This window comes from Vombatus ursinus, unplaced genomic scaffold, assembly GCF_900497805.2.
Source record: "Vombatus ursinus unplaced genomic scaffold, bare-nosed wombat genome assembly UNPS02011353.1, whole genome shotgun sequence".
NCBI lineage: Eukaryota > Metazoa > Chordata > Mammalia > Diprotodontia > Vombatidae > Vombatus > Vombatus ursinus.
Genome location: NW_020951131.1, coordinates 71264 through 95234, shown reverse-complemented (window position 1 = coordinate 95234; position 23971 = coordinate 71264). Strand labels below are relative to the sequence as shown.

Below are 23971 nucleotides of genomic sequence, written 5' to 3'. Positions count from 1 at the left end.
CCAGGCTGACCCCTCTGGGCGGGCGGGCAGGCCGGGCCAGGCTGACCTCTCTAAGTCTGGCCTGAGGAATGCCATGTCAAACACCACACTTGGGCTGGGGTTTGTTGCAGCAGAATAAAAGCCACATAGCTGCCCATAACGCTCCTCTTGTTTTCTTCATGAAGGCCGCACTGTTCTCCTCTGCAGAGGAGCGAGCGATTCAATACTCGCTCCAGTGGACAGGGCAGATGAGTCCCTGTCTATGGTGATTCCTATCACTTGTGGGTCTCCTCGGGGGGATCTCTGTGCTCTCTGGGACTCTGCCGAGGCACAGGCTGCCTTTTCCTTTTTAAAGGAGTAGGTCGTGTCATTTAATCCTCTCCTGAAGCCCTGCTCCGATTTCTCATGGGGGTCCAGAGGCGAGCCTGGGTTTGTTAAGGCTGGGCTAGCTGCGTGCAGATCTGGTAGATGAGACGAAGCTGGAAATACTGGTAGTTTAGGCCCGGGAGCCAGCTGCCTGGGTCTGTGGTCTGAGGCCCAGCCCCGCCAAGTCTGCAAAGCCTCCCCGGCAAGAATTGTTAGGCTGTTTCTGTCCATCTGAGCCATGGCAGGGTTGATATCAGCATCAGCAGAGGGAATACTCACTCCCAGGAAATCGTGGCTCCAGAGAAGGGAAACTCTTGGGATCCAGAGACTAGCCATGGATTGTAGTTGGAAGAATTTCAGATTTCAGGGCAGCTAGATGGTGCAGTAGATAAAGCTCTGGCCTTGAAGTCAAGAGGACCTGAGTTCAAATCCCACCTCAGACACTTGACACTTAACTAGCTGTGTGACCCTGGGCAAGTCACTTAACCCCGATTGCTTCACATCAAAAAAAAAAAAAATTTCAGATTTCTTAGGAAACCTGCATTGCAGATTAGGGGCCGTCTGCATTGGTCAAGCTAGCTTCTCACCCATGTCTAGTCCAGAAACAGATTTTCTCTCTGTGCCTAACCCAGTGACCAGCACTCTTCAGGGGGTTCTGGGGGAAAAGGAGAATGGGCCTGGAATTTCATTTGGTTCAGGGAGCTCCTAATGAGAATTGGTCCCTTTCTCAGTGCAGATCGCTTTCTCTGCCCCTTCTACCTGCCCTCCAGGGGGCTTCTGTACAACCAGAGCCAAGACTTCCTGGTATGAGGCCTCCCTCCAGTGATGCAGGCCCCTCTACCAGAGCCATGACTTCTCTGCACCATTGCACACTACTGACCATGTCTGGGTTCAAGTCAGTCCAAGAACCAAGAAGAGGTAAACAAGGCATGAAGCTATGGGAGAGAGAAGGCTGGAAAACGTCACCCGCGTGAAGTCGGTCTGCCAGAAAGGATGTGACGTGTGTAGAAAAACATGGCGCCTCTCTTGCCAGGCCCCAACAGTTGCAGCTGAATGAGATCCATGGCACTTGTGGAAACCCCTTCAGCTTGGGGGAGGGAGGGACAGAGACAGCTGTGAAGTTCTTACACAGGCTAGAGTTAGAAAGGCAGCTGGAACGGGCCAAGATCCCAAACCAGGCAGAGAAACGATGAGATGAAGAGATGGGAGACAAAACAGAAGATGGATTAAAAAATGAAAATTAAAAAATATCCCAAGTCTAAGAAGGAATTAAAGAGGGGACAGTCTGGGATCGAGGCAACCTGAACTCAATGCTGGGACAACCCCTAGGGGTCCAAACTGGAGGAAGAATGAGTTGTTTCTTGCCTTCACATTAGATAATATTTGTCAGTTGCCTAGTACAGTGTTGGGCACATAGTAGGTGCTTAATTTCCCCCAGGGCTAATGCTAGTTTTCTACTTTGGCTGCTTACCCTGCCTTCAGCCTCCTGAGTTTCCATCATCTAGAGAGCCCCCTCTGCTATGCCCACAGGCCCCTTCATTAATGCCCACGAGCAGCCATGGAAACCAGGTGGCAGCAGACACGGTCCAATTTCTCTTAATGACACCATGATTCTCCCACTCGCCCAAGCTCACGATGGAGTCACCTTTGACTCTCCCCTCTCTGTTAGCCCCTGGTTCTCCTCTGTCACGCCAACGGCATCTGCTGAGGATAACCTGTACAGTCACTAAGTCCAGCTGATTGCAGCTCCTCCCCTCCCCCGTGTCCTTCCTCATGGCCGTCATCATGATTCCAGCCCTCATGGCGGGTGAAGGCTCTGTATGATCTCAGACTGGGCTGGGCTGTGCACCCCTTTCCCCCGGGTCCTCGGGCAGGCTTGTTGCCTGGAGTGGGAGGCCTGGCTCTGCAGCCAGAGGATGGGGTTGGTTTAATGATGACTGCTAAGTACCTGGGGGGCTTTGCCCAGGCCTCAGCTCCCTCCCCACACAGTGAGGGCCTGCATTGCTTCGACTGTAAGCTCCTGGAGGGCGGTTATTGGTTGTGTCCCAGCGCTGAGTTCAGGGCCTCGCTCGTGGTGGATGCCCAGCAGACGTTCACGGGAGTTGTTGGACTGGACTCTCCTGCCTTGGCCGTCCCTTGTGGCATCCTTTGGTCCTGCTGGTCTGATCAGGAGCCCCTGTCCATTCCCACCACGGTTGGGTTCTATGGGCGCCTTGTCTCGGCTCTCTCTTGTCTGGGGCGGCTTTCCAGCTCCCCGGCTCCACGCTTTTGTTCTCCTTGGCTGGGGCTCAGGGCCTTGGTGACTTACTGCCTCTGTCTTCTCTGTTCAACAGTCCCAGTCAACTCCACCTGCCATGGGACACTCTGGCTCCTCCCGTCCCCTGCAGGCAGCCAGCCAACATCCTTGGCCACTCACCCTTCGCCTCTATGCATGCTAAGGAATTTGGCCTCCTCTATCCCTCCAGCTGTCCACACCCAGGACTGCTGACCAGCCTCCAAGGCTCCCTGCCAGCCAGGACATTGTTGCCCTCTGCTGACTTCTGAGATGCGTGCAGGCCCAGGGGATCTGTCGCTCACCTGCTGCAGCTCCTGTGGGCCCCGACCTCTCGCCCTCTGCCCTCTGCCCTCTGACTTGTCCTTGAACCAGCCTTTCCCCTTTCTGCCAGACTGGCTGTCTTCATGTGCGTCCCTTCCCTGCTCAAGAAGATTCAATGACTCCCAGTGCCTGCTAAATACAGTCCACCCAAGGCATGGCCTTTGGCCTGCCCTTGGAGCTGACCCCTGTAACCCTCACGCCCATTATGTACTGTGCAAACCTGCCAAATGGTGCTGGTCACTGTTCCTTGAGCCTGGCAGGCCCCTCCCCCCAGAATTCCTGCTCGTGCTGTTTTGTCCTTTGGTTCCCCCCAAATAAAAGATCCCCAGTACCTGGCCCAGTGGCTGACACTGGGGGGGGGGGGGGGAATGCAGCTGAGCGGCCAGGCTCCCAGTGAGGAAACTCCCTCTGCCAGTGTAGACAGGCGCACAGCCAGTGTGTGGCAGAGCGGGTCTTTCTGACTCTCAGACTTGCGCACCATGCCCCATTTCACGCTGCTTCTAATGGCAGCGTCATTCAGCTCAGCCTCATTTTCCAAGTGAGTGCTCACTAAGCCTCCTGGGATTTACTTCCTGCCATCTCCTTTTGAAATCCTAAACCCTTTTCAGGACCCAAGTCTGATGCCACTGCCTCCGTGAAGCCTTCCCTGATTCCCCCAGAAACAATGACCTCTCCCTCCTTGAAAGTCTCCTGGAGCTTTGTAATTTCATATGCCTTATATGGGAGTTATGTTCTTATACTAATTAGTCTTATCATTACTGAGGAACATTGGGAGACAGGATCTGGGAGTTGGAGGTGAGCGACCTTAGAAGTCCTGGGAGCCCTCATTGGACAGCTAATCTGGCCAAAGGCTGGCAGCAGATGCGGTCAGCCAGGGTCACCCTAAGCCCCAAGCTTTCCCTGGGGCCAGCAGAGAGCTGATTCCAGGTTGCTAATGAGCCATCTACCCAATGCTGTGATGATCAGAACGTCAGGAGAGAATGGGAGAGAGGATCCACCACCAACCCAAAACATGAATTAACGTATTCTGCCCCAGAAAGAGCAAGAGAGCTCACGCGGCAACTGAACAGGGTAGGCAAGAGAAGGGAGAGGCGAAACCGTTGCCAGGAGTCTTGGAAAGATTCGGGGGTGAACGAGAAGCCGTGGGACGGGAGGAGAGCAGAAAAGAAGTGTGCAGAGCCTGGGAGCTCTACGGAGGCCAGTGAGCTCCATCTCTACCTCTGGAGACATTCTAGAGCCCAGGACTGAGGAGATGTCCAGGAATATGTAAGGAAGGAAGCCACAGAGAGCTAGGATTGCCTCAACAAGAACACGTCCTGACAAACGGTTTCTAGGAGAAGCGTAAACCCTAGCCAATGACCAGAGGAAGATGGCTGCACATCACTGGTTGTAAGAAGAAGGCGAAGAAAACAATGCTGAAATTTACCTCCCCTCCATCGGGGTGGCAAGGTTAGTGGACATGGGGACAGTCAATGATGGCAGGAGAGAGACACAGAACCTGCCGTCGGTGGGGCTGCACACTGGTCCGTCTGCTGTCAGATTACCAGAGAAAAGTCCCTAAACTGGCCACAGCATCGACCGAGCCTTTCCATTACCGGGCATATGTTGTTTGTCCTTCACTTTCAGAGAGGACCAAGGACGTCACGGGTGATGTGTTGACTAATGGGTGAATTGGATTTGAGGCAGAGCTGCAGAAAGCCTCAGCCTCGCTCTCTCTTCCAGAGTCATCAACGTCCGGTGGCAGGACAAAAGTCAGGATGACCGGTTCAGGATGCGGTGGACGACCTTGGCATCTTCAATGTCTGACCAAGCTCTGAGTACTCCACGGTGCCCGCTTCATCTGCCTTCATGGCCAACGGAACGAATTGTTCTCATCAGCCCATCCCGTTGGGGAAAGTCTTCACACATGTAGGCTAGACACTCCCCTAACTCATGGATGGATTTAAAGCCCATCAGTTACCCTCAACCTGGGTTAGCCTGCTGAGATGGTTTGCCAAATTGTGGCTGCTGCCCACGCTACAACTTCTTGGAGCACAGATGAGAGTTGGGTGAGAAGCGGACACCAAAAGTGGAAAGCAGCCCTGAAAAGGGCTTGGCGAGCCCTCAGCCCAGAGGTGCTGGTCCTCCCAGAACACCCCACACACCCCACTGGGCTTATTATACATCTTAAAGAAAGGTTCTGTGGTCTAAAAAATAGTCATAGTGATACTTTGGTATAGAAAACAAAGGAAAAGCAGAACATTCCCTTTAGTAGTGTGCCCGTCCCAGATCTGGCATAGAAATGTAATGGAACATTATTGTGCTGCGACAAATAGCAAAAATGGAAGTCAGGGAAACAAGGGAAGACTTACAGAGTAAAGTAAGGAGGCCCAAGAGAACAGTATGTACCATGGCTAGAACAACCTAAATGAAAACAACCCCCCAAAAGCAGTCAGCAGCTGATGGATTGCAAGGAACAGCACCCCCTTAGAGAACTGGGAGGAGTCCGCCTTCCTGCTCTGTCAGTGGGACGATGGAGCCTCCCAAGTACTCCGAAACTCCTCCATCCTAGCCCTGCTTTGTTTGCCTTAGGTGCAATGCTTCTCCTTTGTTACCTGGAAGGGTTCATCAGAAGGGAGGGGTCAAGGGCAAATGCCAGCTGTGTTGTGAAAACTTCGGAAAACAAACCAAACCAGGACAGGTCTGGTTTACCTCATTTCCTTTTCTCCCAGACCTCCTAATCCAGGAGGCTGGTGTTGGCTTTGTTGTTATCTGGGGAATGCTGTAGATATCTAGGTTTTAGCAAAGCCTTGAACAAAATCTCTGGTCTGTTTCTGTGGAGAAGATGGAGAGGTCAGGGCTAGAGAGTAGATTAGCTGGGTGTACTTAGAGCTCCAAAGAGGATGGTTCAATGTCGTCAGGGCAGGCAGGCAGGCAGGCAGGCAGTCTGCAGGGGGATGCCTCAGGGATCTGAGGACCTTGTCCTAGCTACCATTTTTGTCAGTGACCTGGATAATAATGGCTAGCGTTTTAAAGGCATAAGCGGCATCCTTATCCAATGGGCAGTTGGTGCCAAGCTGGGAGGATTACATGGTGTAACAGAGGTATTTTGGGAGGCTACATAGATTACCAGGCTAATCTAATCAGCTAAAATTTAACATATAAAGTCTTATGCTTGGGGGGCAATCTCAATTTCACAAGTACGAGATGAAAGAGGTGTAGTTTATCTGAAAAAAAATCTGCTTATTTTAGCGAAGTGTAAACCCAGTTTGCGTCAGCAGGAGAGTATGGCAGCCTCGAAAGTGAATGTGAATTTAAGTGACATTAGTCTCAGACATAGTGTCTGGAGAAGTAGGAATCCTGCTGTGCTCGGATCTGGTCAGTTCACATCTGGGTGACACGTTTTAGGAGGGGCCTGGATAACCTGGAGAGTGTCCAGAGGAGGACAAATGGGAAGTCAGAAGGCCATGAGTTCATACCATCTGAGAACTGGTTGAGTGAGTTAGAGGTGTTACCCTGAAGATGCAAAGACTTAGCGTTGACATAATAGGTGTCTACAAGTATTTGAAGGGTTATGTATAGAAAAGGAACATCCTTGAGGCCAGAGGGAAGGATTAGGAGTAAGCATTGGCTGGAACCTGCAACGCAGAGACAGATGAAGTTCCATGTTAGGAAATAATTTCTGGCTCTTAGTCCTATGCCAAAGTGGAATGAATGGGTGACCTCCCGGGGGGGGGGGGATGGTGAGGAGCTTCCACTCACTAGAGGTCTCTGAGCAGAGGCTGACCACTTGTTGCAGAGGGTTTTTTCCCCCTACTATGAGTTGGACTTCTTGGCCTCAGAGGTCCCTTCCCACTCTTGGATTCTGAAAAGCCAGAAAGTAAGGCAGGAATTAGGGTCTGCTTTCTGAAGACTAGCATTGCAGAGTCTGGAGATGCTCACCTCCGGTGGGTTGGACACTGACTGATGAATTCTTTGGCCCTGGTGACCTAGGAAACAAAAGTACAAAATGGCAGCCAGGCCTGTGCTGCCCCTTCTGCCACCACCAGGATGGTGACAGAGGGTGTTAAGAATCACACAGTTTTTAAATGCTCAATAAATATTACCTTTGGATAATCCAGTTTTGAGATCATTCCATGACCAGTTTAATCCACAAACTTTTGGAAGAACTGAATTCATTCTATAAAAAGCAGTCACCAGAATAAGGAGGCCACAGGGGCTCAGAAACCCTTTTATCCAGCAAGCACTGGGTCTTTTGCCAAGGAGAGATGTAACAGCCTTCGGCATCGCCGTTAGACTGTGAGATTCTTGAGAGCAGGGCGTGGTTTTTTGGATTTTTTTGTTTGTTTGTTTGTTTTTGTTTTTGCCTTTTTTGTATCCCCAGCGCTTAGCATAGTGTCTGGTGCTTAATAAATGCTAGTTGACTAAAAGACAAGTTGATTTGTAAAATACAGAAAAAGGGTGGAAGCAGAGTACCACCCCGGGACAGGTTTGAAGGAGAACAGAGACCCAAAGGATGGGAAGGGCTTGGTGGACTGCTGTCTGCCTTGTTGGAGGGAGAGCGGTATTCCTGATGTCTTAAATCCATCAAATCTCAGAATGACAAATCAGTGTACAATGAAGGATGCACTAAGACATCTACCAGAGGGATACAGAGGAAGGGCTGCTTGGTGAGGATTTGGGGGTGAAGGAGGGGCCAGGAGGCCCTGTCTCCACCCCTCTCCCAGGACATTGTGGTACTCACTATACTCCAATACCTTTGTTGCAGAATTTCACATCATGCTTTAAAGTCACCAGCTCCTTATTAATAATAACATTTAGAGTGCTCTTTTCTCTGACAGACTGGGAGAGCAGAAGGCAGTGCAGTATAGTGGTAGAATACTAGATTTGGACTCAGAGGTCCTGGATTCAAATCCTGGCTTTTTTACTTCCCGGGGGACCTGGGGCAAATCATGTATTTCTCCTTTCTGCTCCTCAGCTTTCTCCTCAGTGAAATGGGGGCATTTATCCTACATGGGGGACCATAGAGGACGCTGCTGCAGCTGTTTTCAGTCTGACCCCATGTCCAGGATGGTTTGGGGGCTGTTCTGCTCCCAGTGACATTGGGGGGGAGCTCCCTCCTCCTCTGTTCTTTCATCTTTTAGCTCTTTCAATTCCTGGAAACTTGAGAAAAAGCCTAGAAAGTGAGCAGTGAGACAGAGCTGGCAGCACCGGGGCTTGAGGGCGGCCTGTTCTTGAGAAGCCTTTCCCCTGTTTGTTTCAATTGCCACCTGCCAGCAGACTGACCAGTCCTGGGATGGAAGGCGGACCCCACGTGGAAGGATGGGCGGGACTTTCCTTATCATTTAAGGAATACAAATGTGGCCAGATCCAGCTTGTTTTCTTATGCCTTAGCTGGAATCATTCCCATCCCTCTAACATAATTCATAATTAAATTAATCAGCCATTCAACAACCAAGCACCATATTTAGACCCTGGGATGACACAGATAAAGGTAAAGCGGACTTGCCCTCAAGGAGCTTCCATTTCACCAGGGAACCTACAGGTGCACAGATCCTCCTAAAACTGACTTTCCCTTTTTTTTAGAACTCAGGTCTGTTATGCAGCATAGTGCGGGGGAGGGGGTGGGCCTTGGAGAAGTTCCATGGGTCATCAGCAGGCCCCCAGGCGCCCACAGAACTCCTGGTCTGAACCAGATTCTAATGGAATCAGGAAATGTTTAACAAAATAAAGTGACACAAATAAATAATATAAAATACAACCTAGATGATGTTAATTTGTGGTGTTCTAAGCCATCATGCAGCTGGCAGACCTTGTACTTGAGTCTGACTTCAGTGGTCTAGGCAGCTTTGCAGAGAAGATGATGACCTGTATCAGTAGACAGAGTTTCCCCACCTGAGAGTTCTCCATGCCCACGAGATCTCAGGTCCAGGACCCACCCTCTGGCTGCTATCCAGTTTCATCAGGGGTTGTCATAGACCCCATTCTGTGGTCCTTCTTTGACCTCCATCCTGCCCCTCTGGCCTGCTGCCTGCCGGGCCTCTCCTGTGATCCTGGGGCCTGACCTGTCCCCAGACCCCAGACCCGGCACCCCAGTGCTGGGGGTTTCCATTGTTCTTCCTCCTTGGGCAGCCTTGGCCTTGACCCTGGAGCCTAGGGTTCTGTGTATCCCAACCTTGACCTCTTTCTCTTGCACTCCCAGAACTTTCCATGAGATGAAGCTCTGAACTCGGTTCCACTTGGACCTCAGCAAAACCCATGCCAGGATTCTCAGGCATTTATTGGATAGCCCTTTCCCTTTCTAGACGGGGAAGGCACTGCCCAGTCCTGCAGACCTCAGAACAGGAGCCGTCCACACGCTTCCACACACGAGGCAGCTTCAGGGTTCTGTGAGCCCTGACTCCTCAGGTGAAGGCCCCGGCTCTGACTCTGACTTCCTGTGCCAGGTGGGCTGGCATGGCAGGGACCCCGGGCTGGCATCAAAAGACCTGTGAGTTTTGTTTAGGTTTTGTCCAAAGGATATTTGAGGCTTCTGGCTTTATTTTTATTTGGAACTTGTAACAAAATCTGACAGTTTGTTTGTAACAGGAACAAAATAAAAATAATAAAACCAGCCAGATGGGCCCTCAGGCCCTTCTCTTGCCTAGCCTAGTTGCACGCTTGCCTTCTAGACTTTTCTTATATAGCCTGCCTTTCAATGAAGTCGGACTTCTGGGGCTCCCCAGGCCCAGCACTCATCTCTGGCTCTCTGCCTTTGTGGGTGCCGGTCCTCATGCGTGGAAGCCTGCCCTCCTTATCTCCAGCCTCAAATCCTTATCTTGCTTCAGCTCTTAGCTCAGACGCCTTGGTCTCTGAAGCCGTCCTAGGCCTCTGGCCCTGTCAGCCCCTCCTGGGGCTTGAGCTCACTTCACCAGGCCACTGTCTTACTCTATGTTTGTGTGTTGTAGATAAAGGGATGACTTCTTTTTTCTCTTTCTATCCCCCGTGTGCCAGGCCAGTGCCTGGTACATTGTAGGTGCTTAACATATGTGTGTTGAATGAAATTGAACTGAAATGAATTGAGCCCCCCTGAGTATTGAGGATTTTAAATGAAAAATTTCAGAAATCACTCTTTTTTGGTTTTTATGTCACCCTGCCCAGTATGTACTCCCCTGCCTCTGTCCCTGAGGAGATTTCTGTAATGACAAGAAAGAAAAATGGAGGTGAGAAAAGCTGTTATACAAAAATAATGTGCAATCATGTACACAATGTACAGAGTAATGTGCAATATTAATGTTCTTGGGAGAATTTGATTAGGGATCTAGATCAGAATGCATTTATTAAGTTCCTTTGGTCTTTTGAGCTCAAAGAGAATTTATTAAGTGCCTCTTGTTTACATGTAGCTGCACTTTGGGCAGGGGAAATATGAAAATTAGTTAAAACAGGGGTCCTGCCCCCCTCCCTGATCTTTACCATCCCTTAGGGTGGAGAGAGACCCGTAATACTAAATGACACATAGTTTGAGTGTAAGATAATCACAGATAGGATGCCATGTCAAGTCCATAAGCATTGATGGAGCACCTACCATGTGCCTGACACTGTTAGGTGCTGAGGATTCAAAGAAAGACAAGACCCAGTTCCTGCTCTCAAGGTGCTCACAGTCTAATGGGGAGAGAACATGGGAACAATCATGGGAGGTCTAAGGGCGGGGACAATGGAGAGAGATTCGGCTGCTGGGAAAGGTTTTGCGGAATGAGTTGGGCTGTAACAGGTGGGTAGAAGTCAACAGGCTGGGGGTGGGGAGAGGGGGCATCAGAGAGCGACCTGAACAGAAACATTGAGGAAGGAGTGGCGCGTGGTGGTGGGTTTGGCTCCCTCGTGGAAGAGGGGAAGTCGGCGGGAGATGAAACCGGCAGGGCAGAGGACATGACGTCGTGGACACTGGGCTGAGGAGTGAGGGCTTCACTTGGAGGAGCAAGGGCTGCTTGAGGGTTTGAACCAAGAGTGAAGCGGCCACGTCTGTCAGCTCAGTCAAGCTTTGGAATCCACGAGCCTGGGCTGAAATCCCAACTTCGTCACCATCCTCCTCTGCCTGTGAGACTGTGGGCACTTACTTCGACTCCTCTGGCTTTAGTTTCTGTAATGATAGTGATCTCCAGATCCACAATCCTCCATCTATAAAGAGGAGAAGTCTGGTGGTGCTGGGAAGAATGGGGTGTGGGGGGAGGGAGCTGAGGCAAAAGAAGCCAGGAGGAGCCCCGGGGCCTATTCTGTGCAGGGAGGAGCAGATTTGTGCAGAGTAGAATCTGGTGGGCTGATGATGCCCACATCTCAGGTGAGGGAAAGGGAGAGTCAGGCCCGACTCTGGGACCCAAGGCCGTGGGCACTGGGGGGAGGGCGGTGCCACTGGGACACCAACCGTGAAGCCAGGACAGGGAGGTGAGGAGGTCTAGGGGAAGGAGATGAGAGCCTTGCTATTTCATACTGAGCCTGAGGTCTCAGGGGACCTCTAGCCAGCATGGCTGTCCTCTTTGCGTCCAACAAAGCTCCCTACTCTTCCCAACCGCCCCTTCGAGGGCGTTTGCACGTCATTGCTCAGCACGTCAGGTCCGGAGGTGGCTGAGACGTGGTTCTGCCCCCCCCGTAGCTGCTGAGGTCCCAAGGGTCCTAAGGATGATCCGTCCGTTATTGAGGATGCTAAGAGCTACCGTTCATCCATCACTCCGAGGCTTGCAAAGGGCTTGACTTAATTTCATTTGAACTTCACAACAACTCTGTAAGGGAAGATGCTGCTCTACCTGTTTTACAGATGAAAAGAACAGATTTAGAAAAGGGAAGTGACTTGCCCGGAATCACATAGTTAATAAATGGTAGCGGCAGCATTTGAATCCGCATCTTCGTCACTCCCTGCTTCATGCCGGGAGGGCTCCCTGCTGTGTGTGGATGAAGCTATGGATGTGCACTTTTTCCTCCAGAAACAAAGTCACATCCCACTGAAATGCTGCCTCTGGGCCTCCCCATTCATACTTCCGATGCTGCCTTCCAGCTGAATGGCTGGCGCAGTTGGTGAATTTCCACGGATATCTGCTTAAGTGATACTTAGATGCCACGTTCCTCCCTACGGAATGGGCCAAGAAGCGGCAAACTCTGAATTCTAAACTCATATCTTCCAGCAGTGGGGTAGCTATGGCAACGTGGTCCAGCGTATTAATGATGGGCTCGAGACGAGAAGGCCTGGGTTCAACCCACCTCTAAGTCTGCTCCAAGCCTTGGCTTCTTCACCTAGAAAAAGCAGAGAGGAAAGCGCTTTGGGATCCTTGTGAGAGCTATGACTGTTTAATGTGAGCTATTGTTAATATTCACAACGTCAAATAGGTAATACAAAAGTTATTATTCATGTTCAAATCTTTCCCACGGTGCATAGGACTTTAATATAGTAGGGACCTAATAATCATGAAATACAGCCTCCGACTGTGATAAGCCCTGGAGAGAAGGTTGTCCGTTATCAAACCACAGTCGATATTCCTAGGTCTCTGTGATACTCAGCATGGGGAACTTTTGTGTGGGCTCTCCCACCCTCAGTAGAGCTTCCAATCTTCTGTGACTGAATAACCAGCGTCTATTAATGCTTGCCATTTACCAGGCCCTGCAATGAGTGTGGGGTACAGGGACAGGAAAGTGGGGCAGTCGGTTGCTCTTCCCCTCTGGGTGGTTACATCTTTGTACGGGAGGGAGCGAGGCTTGGAAGCTTGACAGCCCCGGGTCACATGACTGCCAAAGGCAAAGGAGGGCATTTCCACTCAGGTCTTCCCGAATACACGTGCAGCCCTATGTCCACAAGAATGTCCGTGGATGTATCGTGATGTTGATGACCGGAGAAGCAGCTTTTGGGTGAAATGAGCCTCTTGGGAGGTCCCGAGGCTGGTCCAGGGCGCTTGAGCTGTGGTTTAGGAAAGAAAGGGATGGGCCAGAGCAATGGAGCCTCAGGAACCTTTTCAGAGTAGGGGTGCGGGCCAGAGGGGACCCAACGGCAGGCAGGCCCTCAGGATTCCCACATCAGAGACCCAGAAAGGACCGTTGGGGCCAGGTGATCAAAGCAGCTCTGGAGAGAAGCTCAGAGCCGGCGGAAGGGTCTGTGAGGGCCTCCTGGGAGCGGCCAGCGGCCAAAAATCAACATTGGGCCCCGAGGACGGAAGGGGAGCAGGGGGCCGAGCCAGGCAGCAGCGAGTGTCAAAACTCGGGAACTAACATTTTAAGCCCAAAGACTTACTTTCTTTTCTCCTTTATCTTACAGGCAGAAGCCTTCTCTTCTTCTTGGTGAGTACCCCGTTAAATTGAAATTTTATGTATTTGAGTCAGAATGTGGAGCCTGCACAGATAAGAAGGCACAGGGCACGAAGGAGAGAATGACCTTGTGGGGGAAGGTCACAGGTGAAGCGGAGCTGGTTTTCTGAGGCTACCGTGGGGCTTCCTGTTCCTGTCAAGAGCTGCATGCTTGGGGATGTGAGTTACGCAGATGTGTTTATCTTTGGACAAAGGTTGACCAGGGCCTTGTTCTGGAGGCCGGCAGGGGTTGGGAAGCTGCTAGGGAGCCCCATGTCAGAGCTCTGCTGGGGTGTGCCTGGCAGGTGCGTGCATGTGTGCTTGCGTGCGTGCGCGTGTGTGTGTGTGTGTGTGTGTGTGTGTGTGTGTGTGTGTGTGTATGTGTGTGTGGTGGGGGGATACTGCTGGAAAAGAGACACTGGACTTTTGTGTTGGGGGCTCTGAAATCGCATGCGTTTTGTTTTCAGGCAGTGATTAAGGGCCATGGCCTACGTGAACAGTTCTTAGGGAGGAAGAGATTTTTGGAAGATATAGCCACTTCTTTCCGTCTTCGGTTAAACCAAAATAGTCAGGTCAAGCGGTCCTGAAAACTCCTTTTTTATTGGCCACACAACTGGAGGGGAGATCAAACAACAAACATTTCCATCTGTCTCTTTCCATGGTCAGGAGTTCTTAACCTGGAGTCCACCGGGAATCAGTGGATGCGTTTCAGGTCTATGAACTTGGATGGAGAAAACAAATTCATCTTTAGTTTTACTGACCCCAAACTAAAATTGAGGATTTCATTCAATTATGAATTAAAAACTAACCCCCCAGCATCATTCCAAAAAGAATTCCATATCAGACTGCCAGAGGGGGGTCCAGGCACAAAAAAGGCAAAGGACCTGTGTGACAGATCTCCACGCACAGCATCATGGTTGTGAACTGAACTCAATTTGAGCTGTCCCAAGGAATCGAATCGGGAGAATCCAGCTGAAAGACTCAGCTACAACCAAAGTCGCCCCATTTCTGATTTCCTTTCTGATAAGGGGGACAGTTGTCTGTCTGCAGCTGCCCCACCCGACCTCTCCCACAGCTTGCCTTGGGCCAGCTTTGACTTCCTCTCATTCATCTGTCTGGTCTTATCTGTGCTTTCCCGAGGCTTTCTGACCTCCACTTCTGTATTTCATCTGGGCTTAAACGTTAGTGACTAATACTTAAAAGCTGGAGGCCATGACCCCTGCTCTCTCTCCCTGCTTGGCTCTGAATGCTAGATGTATGTTCATGTGCTGGACAGAATCCCTGGGATGGAGAAAACAGGAACCGGCCCTGATGTCACAATGTCTGCTTTGTAGAAAGGCAATTAGGCACACTTGGATTTCCAGTCTTCTTACACCTTATTCCCCAGCCCACGCTGTGGCCTATTGCCCTAGCCTGCTGGGGGGTCTGCCTGCCCCAGGTCTCTCCCCTTTCCCATCCAGCCACCAAAGCAGTTTTCCTGCACCACAGGCTGCACCATCCCCTCACCCTCTTCTCAGTAAAGCCCAGTGGCTCCCTATCCCCACCAGGATCAAATACAAAATGCTCCATTTGGGGGCAGCTAGGTGGCACAGTGGATAGAGCACTGGCCCTGAAGTCAGGAGGACCTGAGTTCAAATCCAACCTCAGACCAAACACTTGACACTTACTGTGTGACCCTGAGCAAGTCACTTAACTCCAATTGCCTAAAAATAAAATTAAAAAAATGCTCCATTTGGCCTTCCAAGCCCTTCACGACCTGGCCGCCTCCTCCCTTTGCAGGCTTCTTACTCCCTGAAGCGTCCTCTTCCATCCAGTGACATTGACTTCGGGCCTGTTCCATGAACAAGACCCTGGCTCTCAGCTCCAGACACGTTTTCTGGCCACCCCCCAGCCTGGAGTGCTCAAGTCCTTCCTGGGCTCTGAGCAGCCTTTCCTACTTGGAAAGACCTGATTTCTTGATTTGTACACATTCTTCCTGAAGTGATCTTGGTCTTCTGCATGTGAAAAGAGTAGGAGTTTTATGGAGGTCATTCATTTATTTGACACTCATTTACCAAGTTCCTGCTGTGTGCCAAGCACTGTACTAGGTGACAGGGATGCATGACAAAACCAGGGCAGGGCCTATCTTTTGCCTCTTTTTGTATCCTCAGCACTTAGCACAGTGCCTGGCACACAGTAGGTGCTTAATAAATGTTTATTGATGATTGTGTCCCGGCCCTCAAAGAGCTTACTTATTGGAGGGAAGTGACATACTGTAATGCCTAGTGTTAATAGTACAAAATGACCAGCTTTTAAATATTAATATATTAATTATTTATGTGATTATATTGTTAATATATTATACTAATAATAGCCATTATTTATAGAGTGCTCCAAGGTTCAAAAAACACTTTAAATTCATAATTGCACTTGATCCTCACAGTAAACCATGTGATCGGGGTGATTCTTATTCCTTCAAGACTCAGTTCACACTGTGTCTTCTGCAGGAGGCCTTTCCTGGGCCCACTAGCTGCGGGTGCCTTCCCCTCTGAGACTTCTTCCCACCTGTTACATCTCCGCCTCAAACACACCCATTTGTATACATGCCATCCCCTCCATTAGGCAGGAAGATTCTTGAGGGCGGGAACAGGGATCTTGCTTATCTTTGTGTGTCTTCAGTACTTAGTCCGTTACCTGGCACACGCTAAGTCCTTAATACGTACGTGGCGATTGACTGATTGTTATCCATGATTTAGAGCAAACCGTTCGGGCAACTCCCCAGAGTCATGGAGTGAGATTCACAGTGCTCAGAGGTGATGTGCACACCTGGGTCCTCCTGATTCCAAGCCCAGCTCCTGTTCCATCCCACTCCAGTAATCAGAATTCTTCGTCTGCTGGAATTTTGCCCCGGACTGACAGCTGTTATGCTGTAGACAAGCCAGTTTCCTTTGGCAAGAAGTAGTCAGTGATCTGTTGTTACAAAAGGAAAGTGTTTATCAAGAAAAGTCTGTTTACTGCTCAGCTGGTGCACATCCCATAGTTGGTCCCCAACACCTCTTGGAGGCTCTTGGAGGTTGTGTGTGGTTAGGGGGGGATGTCCCTTTCAAGGGCAGAAGGGAGAATTGGTAGTGACCTAAATGGTGGAGGCACATGGAACACAGGCTCTAAATCCTGCCTGGGAGACCTTGGGATAAGAGGCCGTCAAATCTAGCTGCCTCCCTGTCCCTGATTTGGCACCTCTAGTGAGAGGGTTGGTTGAAATGATACCCAAGACCCAGGAAAGGGTCTGATCCCATATTTTAAGACCAAGGCCTTTTGAGGTTATGTAATTAACTAGAAAGATGTTGTAGGCCAGCTCGGTGGTGCAGTGGATAGAGAGCTGAGCCTGGAGTCAGGAAGACTCCTCTTCCCGAGTTCAAATCCAGCCTCAGACACTTACTAGCTGTGTGACACTGGGCTAGTCACTTAATCCTGTTTGCCTCAGTTTTCTCATCTGCAAAATGAGCTGGAGAAGGAAATGGCACACCTCTGCAGTATCTTTGCCACAAAAACCCCAAAACAGGGCCATGAAGAGTCCAACACAGCTGAATAACAACAGCTCGTGCAAATTTTGGTTAATAAAGTACTATAGCCTACACCTGAAGTCTTGAAAAAAAGAAATGACTCGTCATGTTCGTTTTCCTTTCCTTCTTCTGATATTGAGAGACAAACGCCCCAAGTGGTGATGCAGCCTTCACGTGAAGACTTGGTGGGGCAGAGCAGGATCCGCCACCTTCCAAGGTAGCCCATTTTGCCTGGATGGCGATTGGATTATTAGAAAGTGAATCAGCCACCAAATCATCCTACTCTTGGCTTCTAGTTCTTGTTCTGGGGGGTGGGGTGGGGGGGGAGAAAAAGTTGAGTCCTTCTTGCCCGGGTGGAGATAATGACCAAGCCCCAGGTCGGTCTTGTGTCTTCCACTCTTTGCCTCTTCCTGGTCCGTCTTTGCATACCTGTGTCAGTGGGCCTCAATTCGATTAAACACGTGTTTATTGAAAGGTAGCAGCAGCAGGACTTTCTCTGAAAACTTGATAGGAGCAGTCAAAGAATCATAAACAACCCTGTTTGGCAAAAGATAACAAAAAAATGCAAAGAGAGGAGTGTGTGTGTGTGTGTGTGTGTGCGTGTGAGAGAGAGAGAGAGACAGACAGACACAGACACACACACACAGAAAAAGAGAGAGAGATAGAGACACACACAGAGAGACAGACACAGAAAAAGAGAGAGACAGAGACAGAGAGATAGACACACGGAGACAGAGACAGAGATAGAGAGAGACATAGAGAAAGCAGCGAGGGAGATCAAGCCAGCACAGGCACACACCTGTCTTAACTGCTCTAGCCGAGCCTACAGACAGCTCCATGGAGGGAATTCTCCTTCTCCTTGCCCCCATCCTTAGTTCCAGTTTAATCTCTTCATTTGAGCGCACAGGAACAATGGACTGGTAGCATCTTTTGACTCTTCCATTTAGAAGGAATCATGGGGCTCGGGGCATTATGTCTTCAGGTCATTGTGGGGTGTCTCCATTTTTCTCCTATCCCTCTCCCTCCCCCCCTTTAAGGCTGCCCTCGCCTGGCCCATCCATGAGCAGGATTTGCTCTTCCCCACCATACAAAGGCAGTTTTCCTTCCAAATTGAAAGAAGAGGATCCTGGGGGATTGGAAGAGCTGGCCAGGGGCAGAAGGTGACTTGGGAGTGTCTCCCATGTTGTTTCCAGTTCTGCTTTCAGGAAACAAGTATCTGTCCCGTTTGAGGAACACGGGGCTCCTTGAGGAGCTGTGCTGGTGATCACACTGGCTATCACGAGTCTAGTAGAAGTTATAATTTCCACTTAGGGGAAGTCAGAACCCAGACTCCTTTATAAACTCAAGTCTGAGCCTCATACCAAGATCCAGCCCAGAGTCTGCCTCCATCAGAAGAAAATTTGTGTTCTGGCTGATCAGAGGGCAAAAATGAATTCACTGCTGCCAAGATGGGCCCTGAGCGTCCTGGTCCCAGCAGTCAGCAAGGTAAAGGAGAAGGTACCGTAGGTATTGAGAGCAAGGAAAATACCAAGTCTGGACTAGTTCTGTCTTTGTTTGGTAGATATTTGCGAATGTACAGGCTGTCTCTTTTGGTGGAATGTAAGCTTCCGGAGGGCAGGGAAGACATTTGGGTCTTTGTGCCCCTGTGGCTCCTAGCACTGTGCCTTGAAGGTAGTAGACATTTAATGGATTGATTGATTGTTTTCCAATCTATTATGATGTTATTTTAAACAGATTTAAATTTATTTCAGGATACTTGCAGGAAGCCTGCCGTAAACATAAGCCTTGGGAAGCACCTGAATTTCCGTTTTTCTACTCTTTAGGCAGGAAAGCTGGAATTCGAGGTTCAGGAAACAGTCTGTCAGGTGACAGGGCGAACCAAGGGCTGAGGGTGATCAAGGCTGGTGGGAGTCTGTGTCCCTTGTAACGTTTGCTTTGGGTCTCGTGCGGCATGCCAAGATTCCAGGCAGGGGCCAGCAAGGGCAGGGAGAGCCGTTAGGGAAACAGATGTAGCCAGGAGACCCTGAAATGAAAATGCCTGACTTCCCAGAAGTCCTGGGATTCTTCTGAAATACTTTCCCCAACTCTGAGGAGCAGGAGCTGCCATGCTGTCAGAATGATCACAGAGATAATCCGAGTTACCTCTGAGGGCGTTAGGGCCCACAAAGGGATTCCCAGCCAATGTCGCATTTGGACCAGAGAACAGCGGCCAGAGGCTAGTACGCCCAGGACCCCACCGATGTAGATGTCGTCAGATGGAGCCCAGTCACCTGCCGCGGGTCCAGACTGGCTTCAGACCCCGCCTTCTTGGGACGTGGACCTCTCTGTTGTTGTTTTTGATACTGTTTCTATTATTGCCCAGTCATTTCAATTGTGTCCCACTCTGGGGTTTTCTTGCCAGAGATACTGGAAGGGTTTCCCATTTCCTTCTCCAGCTCATTTTACAGATGAGGAAGCTGAGGCAAACAAGGTAAGTGACCTGTCCAGGGTCACACAGTGAGTGTCTGAGGTTGGATTTGGACTCAGGAAGATGAGTCTTCCTGACTCCAGGCCCAGTGCTCTGTGCACTGTATCACCTAACTGCCCCTTGACCTCTCTAGGACTCCACTTTCTTGTCTGTCAAATGAAGGCATTGGAGTAGCTGACCGGAGGCTCCTTCTAGCTCTAAATCCTTGTGAGCCTGCAACCCTAAACGTTGGTTTCCCCCCCACCCCAGTCAAGGTGGGGAGTATTCTGTGCTCTGCTTCTCAGTTGGTTGGTTTAGGCGGACTCCTTTTCTTTGTAATAAGGGAGGGTTTTCTGTGGGGCTAAGAAGGGAAATGAGTGTAGCCTAAGAAACAGAAGCATCAGTAAGACTGATGCTTTTTCTCTTTTTTAAAATGCCTCTGCTACAGGGGAGGGGTGAGAGACAGCCAGAAGCAGAGAGATGGAGACGCGGAGACAGATTTTCCCATAGCACGAAAGCGAGGTGTCAGAATTCCTTAGGTAGAAGGGTTTGTTACCCACAGACATGATTCTTCTGTTAGGATGACAGATTCACAGACTTAGGGAGGATGAGACCTCAGAGGTCCAGGCCAGGAGGAAACTGAGGCCCACAAAGGGATATGGTCAGGATTTGAACTCAGTTCCTATGACTTCAGAGCCAGTAATCTCTCTTCCCTGATGGCTCCTTCCAAAGTCGTGTTTACATATAACTGAGCAGCCTCACTCTGAGTGAATGGGGGAGGCCTCTGCTTTCAAGGTGGAGAGCCTACGTGTCTCTCTCCACGGTCTCTGCAATGCCAACCGATGGCAGAAACAGATGGCTTTGTCAGAGTCGTCTTCCCTGCCAACTGCCTGAGTGAGTGGGCGTCACAATTCACACTGAGGAGGCTAGGGGATGGGGGTGGGGGCAGGGATTGGGGAGAAGGCACAAAATGGAGAAACCGTCTTGTGGGCAGAGGCGGGCAGACCCGTCGGGCACCATCTTTAGGAAGTGGGACTTGTCGCCAACCAGAGGGAAAGCCAGCCCTCTCCCCTTCATACAGGGATACGCCTTCAGAGTCACTCCTGCCCATCAGGGAGTTCTCAGGATGGAGGGAGGGAAGAAGTGGTGAGGTCAGCCTCGATGCTGGGCATTGATCCTCCCCATGAGGATGAGAGCTGCTTGCCAGCCCCGGACGTAGGCACGGGATAGCATAGGATGCTTTATGAACACAACCGCTGACCCACAGGGACAGTGCCAGGACTGGCAAATGGCAGGGGCTGGCTGACTTCTCAGAAATGTGGAGGCAAAAATGTGTCTTCTCCCAGATTCTCTGCATAGCAGCCCTCCCCCGAGTTTGGACGGAGAGCAAGTGGACGTGGGAAACAAACGTTGGGATTGTCCGCTCCTGCGTCTGTCCTGCCCACGGGCCGGGGGGATCTCCGTTCTCCGGATGGATGCAGAGAAACCACATGGTGTCTTGGCCTCAGAGATCTCAATGTGAAAGGGGCCTTGGCAGCTGTGGAGCCCATCTGCCTCATTTTACAGAATGAGACACTAAGCCTGAAAGGATTAAGCGAATTGCCCAAGGTCACATAGCTAGCAGGTGTTTGAGGTGGGATTTGAACTCAGGACTCTATCTATTACACTGTCATTTTTTTTTTTTTAAATCTCTTCTCTGGCTGAGACATGAACAGCCAAGAGCAAAGCATAACTGGGAAAGAATCATCACATCATAGATCTAGACACGGGAGGATACTCAGAGGGCCTCTGGTCCAAGCCCCTCATAGCATACATAAGGAAACTGATGGCCATAGAGGCTAAGCGATTGGTCCAAGGTCACTGACCGTGTAGGATTTGAACTCAGGTCCTCTGAGTGTCAGGTCAAGTCTCTTTCCAAAGGGAGGCCTTTGGGGAGGCCTCATGATATGGTGGAAAAATGTTGTATTTGAAATCAGAGCACCCTGGTTTGAATCCTAACTCACTCGTAGATTGAATCTGGGAGAGATCTCAGAAGCCATTCAGTTCCGCTGCCCTCATTTTAAGGAATAGGAAACTGAGGCCCAGGGAGGTGAAGCCACTCGTCCTAAATAGACAGGCTCCTCAGTCTAGAGGTGGGAAGGGCCCCAGGTGGTCTAGTCCATGACGCCCTTGTACAGTGGAAGAAACTGGTCTCCTCTACTTTTTACTGCCAGGGTGACCTTGGACAAATCACTTGGACAAGTCGGGGCGTCACTTTGCTCAGCTCTAAGAAGAGGAGCCTGGAAACACACCTCCCCCTGCTTATGCCTGGGCATGAAATGTCAGAGTTTTGCATACATCAATTGGTTTTGTTGTTGTTTTTTGTTTTTTTTGGGCAATTGGGGTTAAGTGACTTGCCCAGGGTCACAGCTAGTAAGTGTCAAGTGTTTGGTCTGAGGCCAGATTTGAACTCAGGTCCTCCTGACTTCAGGGCCAGTGCTCTATCCACTGCGCCACCTACCTGCCCTTTTTTTTTTGAAGAAATGTTTGTTATAATGGATGAATGGCTCTTTGGGAGGGGCAAATGGTGGGCTATAGAGAGAAATCTAAGCCAAGTAAAAAGAACTATCAACCCAAAATCATTTTTAAAAGAAGATGGGGGAGGGGAGAGGCTGCACTGGGTGACCTGAGGCTTCTTCCAGCTCCAAATTGTGGCCCTGTGACCTGTGATGGCATTTCCCCAATGACATCATTATCTCTGCTGTTTCCGAGTCATCAGTGAGGGATGTGGGTCCTTCCAGGATGGCAGGCAGAGAAACAGGGTCCTTGGGGCTGAGGGTCTTTGCAGACTTAGGGAACAGCAGCAGATGTAACCAATGCAGCTCTCGGGCTGCACCGTGTGAATTCTGGAGAGGTTGTCCTGTTTGGACTTGGGCAGGGTGGTCCTCAGGATGGCCTCGGGATTACTTCCATCCTCCATTGATCTCATGACAGCAAGTGAATTTCCAAGATGGTGACACTCTCTTTGGACTCCTTCTTGCTTGTGAGACTGAGCCGAAAATTTGTGCTTAAATGGCCTGAGGCTAGTTGATTGGCAGAAATTGACCCCACTACCTCATGCCTGTCTTTATTCCCTTGAGAAAAGAATTTATATTGTGCCAGACTGGGAGGCATGACCTGTGAGAGGTGCCGGCTGGGCACCATCACCCACCCCTGGTCCTTGGCATTATGTCAGTACCAGGAGATGACTACACAGAGAGGCAGGATAGTCTAGTCGGCAGCACACTAGTCTGGGAATCAGGAAAGGCCACATTCAAATGCTGCCTCAGACATTCATCGGCTCTGCGTGGCCTGGGCAAATCTTTTCACTGTCTGAAACTCAGTTCCCTCATCTGCTCAATGGGGAGAATAGTAACACCTATCTCACAAAGTTATTGTAAGGCTCGATGTTACATTATCGTTCATATTATCATTAGTAAGTATAAGGATCAAAGTTATCATAAGGAGCTAATGTCTGTACAGTGCTTTACAAACGTGAAAGACATATAGAGATGTGAGTGATTATTCGGGTGTACAAAGAGCCCTGGACTTGGAAGTAGAGGTCCTGGGTTCAAAACTGGGCTTGGCTTCTGTCTGAGCCATGTAGCCTGTGTGATGTTGTAACCTATCCGTCCAACAAACTCAATTAAAGCATGCAAAAACCCTGCCATTTTCTGCCAAGGAGTGTGGGAAGGCATCTTTTCCTGCCTCCTCTTTGGCCAGGCCCCTCTTAAAGCTGGACAATTTCCTTGCCCTCCCAGGACCTCTGGGTCCTATTCTGTAAAACGAGGAAGTTGGATTGAATGACCTCTGGGGGCCCATAAGATAATGGCCTGAAAGGTCTTGGAGTTTTCTTTGAATGGACGTGATCTTTGGAATTGTATTGTTTCTTCTTCCTTGTTTGTGCCTGTCTGCTCTGTCTCACCTCCTCACCAGCTGACTCTCCACTCATCCCAAGCAAATAGAAACATGTAAAGTACTGATTTACTAAGTGTTTGGGAAATCCTTCCATAAAATCTTTCCTTTCTATAAGATGACAGCATCGTGAGAACCAAAAGCAGGAAGTTGTGTGGGGGCAGGGGAGCTGGGGTTCAGGGTTCTTCCGGGAGTCAGAACCATGGAAAGGACCCATGGCAGCCTCTCTCAACACGTGAGGATCATAGATCCGGAGTTGGAAGAGACTCGGGAGGCCAACTTGTCTGCTCTACTCCTTATGTGGATGAGGAAATGGTAGTCTAAGGGAATTAGACAGTCTCCCCAAGCTCATACAGGTAGTAAGCATCAGGGGCAGGATATGAACAGTACCTGCACACAGTAGGCAGTTAAGAAATGGTTTTGACTGACTGAGTGAACTCACTGCAGAGGTGGTGGGTTTTTTGCCACGCCATCTCTGTTTGGCTATGGAGTCTGGATGTCCTGTGATAAGGGTGCCATGTTTAGACATGGCAGAGGAAGTCAGCATCTTTTGAATGAATGTCCTGCAGGATCCCAATGTTTTTTGCAGACTAGTCAGCCGAGGGTTTGGTAAGGGGAGGGAAGCTCTAGGTACGGAGCATTAGGCCTTTCTGCCAAGGTCCAAGGTCTGCCTTTGGGCTCCCATCCAGCAGAGAGAGGTTAGATTTCTGTGAGGCTGATTTTATCAGATTTACTCAATATTTAATGCAATTGATTCTTCTCTTGGTAGATTCATGATTCTTTCTCATTGAGTTGGGGATCAATAATCCCAGGGAAGGACCTGATCAA

The 23971-nt window shown here is 50.0% G+C and overlaps 1 protein-coding gene across 1 annotated transcript in view; it reads left to right on the top strand.

Annotated features, from left to right (window-relative positions):
• The window catches only part of PTPRE (protein tyrosine phosphatase, receptor type E), a 139871-nt gene that overhangs the window by 45584 nt on the left and 70316 nt on the right, over positions 1-23971 (top strand). The window contains exon 2 of the mRNA XM_027855947.1: positions 13194-13216. The gene's annotated coding sequence lies outside the window, so the exon portion shown is untranslated. The remainder of the gene's footprint in view (positions 1-13193; positions 13217-23971) is intronic.